Raw genomic sequence first — 7,354 nt, forward strand, 5'->3', positions numbered from 1 at the left:
GAGTGTACAGGAGAAGAGAAAGAATATTTTATAAAAACAAGTATGAAACATTTAGAACTTATGAGATTCAGCAAACCAATTTTTTACTCTGTGAAAATTCATAACCTTAATAAACAGTACTACTAAAAATGAAAATAGCAATATGATAATTGTTTTCCTGATTTTAGTAGACATATTTTTAAAGTTTTGCCATTAAACGTGATGCTGCCTCCTGATTTGGTATATGTTTGTTCTGTTTCACTTCTCAACTGGGTGTACGGCAATACAATTCTGACCCTAACTGGCAGGAGCTAGCGTCAGACTCCACAAATTTAAGGCCTTAACTCTCCTCAGGACTGTGCTTGCATCAGATGCCAGCTGCATTTTTGGAGGGGGTCGCCAGGCAACCTGGACTTTCAACTAACTGACTGCATATTGGATGGTTCCTATAACCGCCTCAGCTTTGATAATTCACTGGAATGACTCAACAAAACTTAGGAGAGTTCTATACTTAAGATTACAGTTTTCTTAAAAAGGATGCTCCTAGGGTAAAGTTCTGGAAGGGAATGCAGAGTCCCCATGCCATCTCCACATGGAGTTAGGGCATGTCACCCTCCAGGCACATTAATGGACTTTCCAACCAGGAAGCTTCACTGAGCTTCTAATCAGGATTTCATAACTTAGGCATGAATGACTAAATCACGATGACCATGTGACTGAACTCAATCTCCAGCCCCTCTCTGCTTCCTAGAGGTCATACCTCAAAGTCCCCAACATTTTAATCATGTGCTTGGTCTTCTTGGGATCAGACCCCATCCTGAAGCTATCTACGGACCCACCTGAGTCACCTCATTAGCATGACAAAGACACTCCTATCATTCAAAAGGTTTTTACAGCTCTGTGCCAGGAACCTCCAGCAAAAGACTAGAGACGTTCTTTGTCTATATACTGTATTGCTATACCACAATGTTAGATCTTCTGAATGAAGCGTCTCATATGAACCAATGAAGGTCACAGAAGGAAAACAGAAAGCAAACTGAAATTAAGGACTTCCCTGGTGCCTCAGACAGTAAAGAAAGTGAAAGTGGCTTAGTTGTGTCCAACTTGTTGCAATCCCATGGACTGTATAGTCCATGGATTTCTCCAGGCCAGAATACTGGAGTAAGTAGCCTTTCCCTTCTCCAGGGGATCTTCCCAATCCAGGAATTGAACCGGGGTCTCCTGCATTGCAGACAGATTCTTACCAACTGAGCTATTAGGGAAGCCCTCAAACATAAAGAACCCGCCTGCAATGCAGGAGCCTCAGGAGAGAGGGGTTCAATCCCTGGGTTGGGAAGATCCCCGGGAGAAGGGAATGGCTAACCACTCCAGTATTCTTGTCTGGAGAATTCCATGGACAGAGGAGCCTGGTGGACTACAGTCCATGGGGTCACAGAGTCAGACACAAGTAAAATTCGACTAGTTTTAGTTTAACAAAGGGAGTATTTTTAAGGTGAGGCTGGAGTATCAAGGATCCTCAAAGGCTATTTAGAAAACTGAAATGATACCAAGGATAGAAAGGACAAGGAACTGAAACCCTGTCCAGAACGTAGAGGGAGAAAGTTAAATAGAAAAGCCAACTTCAGGGTAGCAGTGACTTTTTTTCTGAGGCACAAAATTAATTGGAAACCATGCTTCAGAGAAGGAAACAGGACCTTAATACTGTGACCTCACTCTCTCTTCCTGAACCCAGCTAGACCTCAGAGCTTGAAACAGTCCTTTGATGAAATCCATACAGGCCAGCCTCTTGGGGCACTGAGCAGAGTGAAGGATGATCTGGAAGAGCAAATGTAATGTGTCCAGCACTCCATGAAGAGTGGGTGTTGGCTTTTATATAAAGTTAGCTCAACACCCACAGACAATGATCTTTTGGATTCACATTTGGTCTATTTAAATGGTCAAAGCTGCCTAAAACTGAACCATCCTTAGATTTCTGGAAAGAGACTCACTTTGTGCATTGTTTTTTCATATGCTTCTGGATGCAATTAGTTAACTTTAAGGATTTTTGCATCAATATGTGTTTTAAAAAAAAGGTAGCTTTGCATATTTCTTATTTTTTTCTGATACCTTCTATTTACATAAATAAGGACACATTAAAGTGTTTCCCAAGCATGAAAATAAACAAACAAGAAGATATAAACACTGGTGTCCACCTTTAGCAATATAAATAACTAAATCTTGGATGTTTTTTAAACTCAAGTTTTCCTTCCCAGCTAATCATCCCTTTATAGGAACTGATAAAGGGAGAGAGAGAGATTCTATAGGAGCTGTGGCTATTTAAAAATCATTCTTCTTACACTTAATTCATAGAATTAAAGCAAGTAGTTCTTTGACTTATCCATGATAGGACCAATAAACACTGTCCTTTATTTCACATTGTCATTTTCCCAAAGCTTCAGTATTAGAAGAATTGATTGTCCTGGTAAACAAGAAGCTGTATTATAATTTATTAGTTGCTCAGAATTAAATAACTAATGTGTAAAAAGCTATCATCACAGCCTCTGGTTCAGTTAAGACCTCTTAACTGGTCTAAGACTAGTTACCTCTTTTCTTTTACAGAAGGATTTAGATGTTTAAGTCTAGAAATGTAGTGAAAAGTAGGATCTGGCTACCTGCCACTCAAAAGCCATTGAAGAGGCAGGTTGGTGGAAATTTTGCTTTATTTTGGATGCTGGCAATGGAGGGGAAGGGAGGACTCTTGTCCAAAGGCTTAACCACTCTTCAGCCACTGGGCAAAGAGCTTTTAAGGATGCAGGGAGGAGGCTGCATGCACAGTCAGCTGACTGTCATCTTGAAATTGATCATGCGCTGGTCTGATCAGCATCATCTTAATTATTATAAATACAGTTAATCTTCAGTTCCAGAGTTACTTTGTTCCCATTTCTTTGAGGCCAATTCTCAGAATTGTGGAAGCCGATGTCATGGCTACAGTTTGGTCATCATATAGTTAACTTCTTCCACTTGGTGGGAATTTCAGTATATACAAGACAGCTCGTAGGTTATGGCTCAGAATACTATCTATAGCCCTTGAGGAAGAACTAAAGGCTCTCAACTATGCTTAATGACTAAACTATTATTAGTCTTGGTGGACTGTTTTCCTTTGTTCCTGCATTTTCTCAGGTCTCTGATTAAACTTATTCTTTGGCTAAAGTTTTTCCACAGACAAAAAGCAGGCTGAGGACATGGAGGGCATAGACCATAGGGTTTTGCTCTGTTTCAGAAAGTGAAATTCAGTTTAGTCTGTGGTTTTGGTCATTCTGTATATGTGTATATGTTCAATCCTGATCGCTAAGATCATAAAGAACATAAGTGCATGTGAGCAAACACATACCAGCACACACACACACATCATACACACAAACACACACACACACACACACGCACACACGCACGCACTGCATCTGACTACTGATACTATTAAACCATCTTGTTTCTTTCTTTTTTTTTTTCTCTTCAAGACATGCTTAATAGGGAATTGGTAGAAATAATAACTGGCCTGTTCCTCTCTTTGTGAAAGTGACACTGTCTCTAATTTTAGACCCATTGCTAAAAATACGCAGATAGTATGTGTGAATACTTAATTTTCCAAACAGTGCTAAGACAAATTCAAGGATAGATTTTACTGGCAAGCAGGGTAATTTTATGTTTCTCTCCCCAACCCCAAATTTTAATTGGATGGGTAGACCTCTCATATGAACAGTTTGACATTTTCAAAATGTATTTATACAAATCAGTGGAAGATATTTCTCAGTTGTTCTACTGACTATGCAGTAGATATTTCAAAATAGCAATGCGTATTTCAAAATCTCTTGTCTTTCTAAAAAATAAGCTTGGTCAGAAATAATTAGGACCATTCAATAAGTAAATGGACAATGACATGTTTTGATATAAAATCAGTTAAAATAATGCAGCATATTTCTCACTTAAAACCACTGCCATGTGTACTTCTTCATTTTCTTTAAATGTACTTTCCCACCCTTTACTTTGGGGTATTAGCAGGAATGTTAAAAAAAAATACAACTAGCTTATAAATCAACATTGACTCTCCTAAATGTTCTGAGACTTTTCTTCCAAAAGACACGCACACATTGTGAAAGCCTATGTGCTTATAATTTACTATGGTTCAAATGCCAGGCTGTATTTTCTTGGTGTTAGTCAAACACTATGGAAATACTTAATGGTAAAGAGAAACCAAGCATTTCTAGCCAGTCACTTTCAACTGAGATCAATACAGTGTAATGATGATTTAAGATGCTTCTGAGTTTAACTTAAGTAATTTTCCCTTCTTTCCTCTGAGATTGTAAATCTGACTAATTGCTTCACACTCTCTAGAACTGCTTCTTCTTGCTAAGTATAATTGCTATGTCTGGATTCTCCTACGCCCCAAGTAATTTTATGGAGGGCTTGCCTACTGATCTCATTACACTTCCAACTCTGATGCATTGGGCTCCATGCTGTTATTTACCTACTTCAGTATACTTGATAAATTAAATCCAGGCCTTGTTAAATTTACCCTTTTAAGGCACAAATATCACAATTTAATATGGATTGAATTAAACCAATAGGAATTTTGCTTCTTCCACCACGGAGTACACATTAGTTGAGTTCAGTGTGATCATTGGAACACCAATACCAAAGAAGTAATCAGGCTATTTGTGAAACATATGCATGGGGAGAAAAAACATTCTAGAATAATTTTTGAAGTGAAAAAAGTAAAAACATTCTACCATGGCTTAATCAGCTCCTAATTACAAAAGTGTAATGCATGGCAGATAAAAGCGAGAGCAAGAAGGATCAGAGTAGTAAAGAAAAATTGCTACATAGCACTAACATCCAATTATAAAGCCAGTTATTTTGATCATCACAGATTCTGCCCTTTTAGATTCAAATCCAATTTTTTTAAAGTCTATTTTTTCACTTAGACCAGATTATTTCAATCCCATGAAGAAAATCAATCCAATTTGATGAACTTCTCTGTGGCTTTGCTCCTGTGCTCGCAGCTGAAGGGCCTTCTTGGTGACTCAGATGGTAAACAATCTGTCTGCAGTGCAGAAGATTCAGGTTCAGTCCCTGGGTCTGGAAGAGCTCCTGAAGAAGGGAATGGCTACCCACTCCAGTATTCTTGCCTGGAGAATTCCATGAACAGAGAAGCCTGGTGGGCCACATTCCACGGGGTCACAAAGAGTCAGACACGACTGAGCAACTAACTAACTTACAGCTGGAGGGAGGGAAAATCTGCAGGCTCTTTCACAATAGCACCTCACTTCTTTAAAGTTTGTGAAGGTTATAACTCCCTATGAAGATCTGATCTTCTGATTTTCTTCTCTGAAGAAAGCCTCTGAGCACATTCATTTGCATCCACGCTGAGACTTCACTCACCTGGAACAGCCAAGAACAAGTGTCCTCATCTTTCTTGCTTGATCTTTGGAACATTTCTCTGCAGAAAATGTGCTCATCTAGCTGAAGGACACACTCTAGAATATGGAGTGGGAGAGGTTTACATTGGCTCTGAGACATAAGTGTTAACTAAAGCACAGCCTTTTTCAGGGTAAATTACCCTTTCTATCAGTGCCTTAGGTCATAGCATGAACATTTCATTTTTTTTCTACAAAGAATTCTTGGATGCTAACAAAAGTGGACATTTCTATCTTGGCTCGGTGTCCCTTCACAGGGGAAAATAAGCAGAAGATTTTTAAAAGATTTTCATAAATATATTTTAAAAAATCTACCAGAAACAGTTTCCTATCATACGACAGAAGGGGATTCCCTGATAGATGTGAAACCAGACAATAAAGCACTTTGTGTCTAAATTAATTTTCTATTACTGAGTAACAAATTACCCCAAAACTTAGTAATTTAAGGGGAAAAAATTATGGATCTTACAGTTTTGGTGGGTCAGAAACTTGGGAGTGTCTCAGCTGAGCGGTCTGACTTCACTTCTCTCAGGACAATATATTGGCCAGGACTTGCAGAAATCTGACTGCTTGACTAGGGCTCAAGAATCCTGTTCTGAAATGGCTGACTCATGTGAACTGTCAGCAGAAGGCCAACTCTCGCATAGCTGACCTTTGACAAGGTTCCTCAATTACTTGCCGCATGGACCATTCCACCAGCTTGCTTTCTGGTCCTTGTGGCATAGCAGCTGATTTCCCCCAGAGTGAGACACCAAGAAAGAAAGCGAAGAGAAAATCCCAATGCCTTCTGTCTTGGAAGTCACACACCATCATTTCCACCATGCTTCCAGTTTATTAGAAATAAATTTCCAAGTCCAGTCCAGATTCAGGGGAGTGGAGCAAAAGAAGAGAACACCCTTTTGAACATTAGACAGATTTTAAACCACTACAGTGTCCTTCTCACCCACTAATATTTTGAAAGCTGAAACAGTTATTGTACTGCTAGTGGAGAGATTTTAAGGTGACTTCCAGGCTCCTATCTTCAGGTCTTCATGCCTTTGTGTAATCTTCTTCCCTGATTGCAGACAGAAACTTTTCTTGCCTCTAACCAATGGAATGCAGGAAAGGTGGTGGAATATATGTGATTACATAAGAGGGTAGCATCTGTCTTGCTTAAATCTCCCTCTGTATGCTGCTGGCCTTGAAGAAGCAACTGACCTGAATCTTACTGCCATAAAGAAATGAATTTTGCCATAATTGGAAGGATCCTGAAAGCAGACCTTTCTCCAATTAAGCTTTCAGATGAGAATGCAGTCTTAGACAGCATTTTGATTGTAGTCTTGCAGAGGATCCAGCTAAGTCATTCCTGAACCTCTGACCCACAGACACTTTGAGATAATGTGTGCTGCTTTAAGCCACTAAGTCTGTGGCAAAGTCTTAAAAAGGAAAACTATTCAAATACTGAAGTCAGGAAACCCAAATCTAATCTGGTTTTTCTTTCTTTTTTTTTTTTTTTTAGTGTGTTAAGCCATAGTACCTTGTAGAAACGGTCTCCACCTGCCAATTCAGGAGATGTGGGTTTGCTTCCAGGGTCAAGAAGATCCTCTAGAGGAGGGTGTGGGGCAAGTCCCTCCAGTATTCTTGCTTGGGAAATCCCATGGACAGAGGAGCCTGGCAACTACAGCTCATGCAGTAACAAAAGAGTTGGACATGACTTAGTGACTAAAACAACAACCATCTTGTAGAAATAAACCACTTCAAGTCTCAGGGCCTGATTTTCCTCATCTGTTAATAAAAAGGGATGAATTTAGTAAGATCAAAGATGCTCCAACCATTTTATGTCATGAAACATTACATGAGAGGTCAGGAGACAAAACAGCTAAAATAGATCCCCTGTTATTAATTAGGGGAGGGGTCCTCAAATATCTACCCTCCCACTTTAT

General features: G+C 39.4%; 1 long non-coding RNA gene across 1 annotated transcript; it reads right to left on the reverse strand.

Annotated features, from left to right (window-relative positions):
* Positions 1-4,845: 4,845 nt before the first annotated feature.
* LOC139186228 (uncharacterized) lies at positions 4,846-6,007 on the reverse strand. The gene is made up of 2 exons (XR_011569789.1): positions 5,902-6,007; positions 4,846-5,492 (listed from the first exon to the last, which is right to left on the reverse strand). It is a non-coding gene; the product is annotated as an uncharacterized lncRNA (long non-coding RNA).
* Positions 6,008-7,354: the final 1,347 nt, after the last annotated feature.

Source organism: Bos indicus, chromosome 12, assembly GCF_029378745.1.
Source record: "Bos indicus isolate NIAB-ARS_2022 breed Sahiwal x Tharparkar chromosome 12, NIAB-ARS_B.indTharparkar_mat_pri_1.0, whole genome shotgun sequence".
NCBI classification, from domain to species: Eukaryota; Metazoa; Chordata; class Mammalia; order Artiodactyla; family Bovidae; genus Bos; species Bos indicus.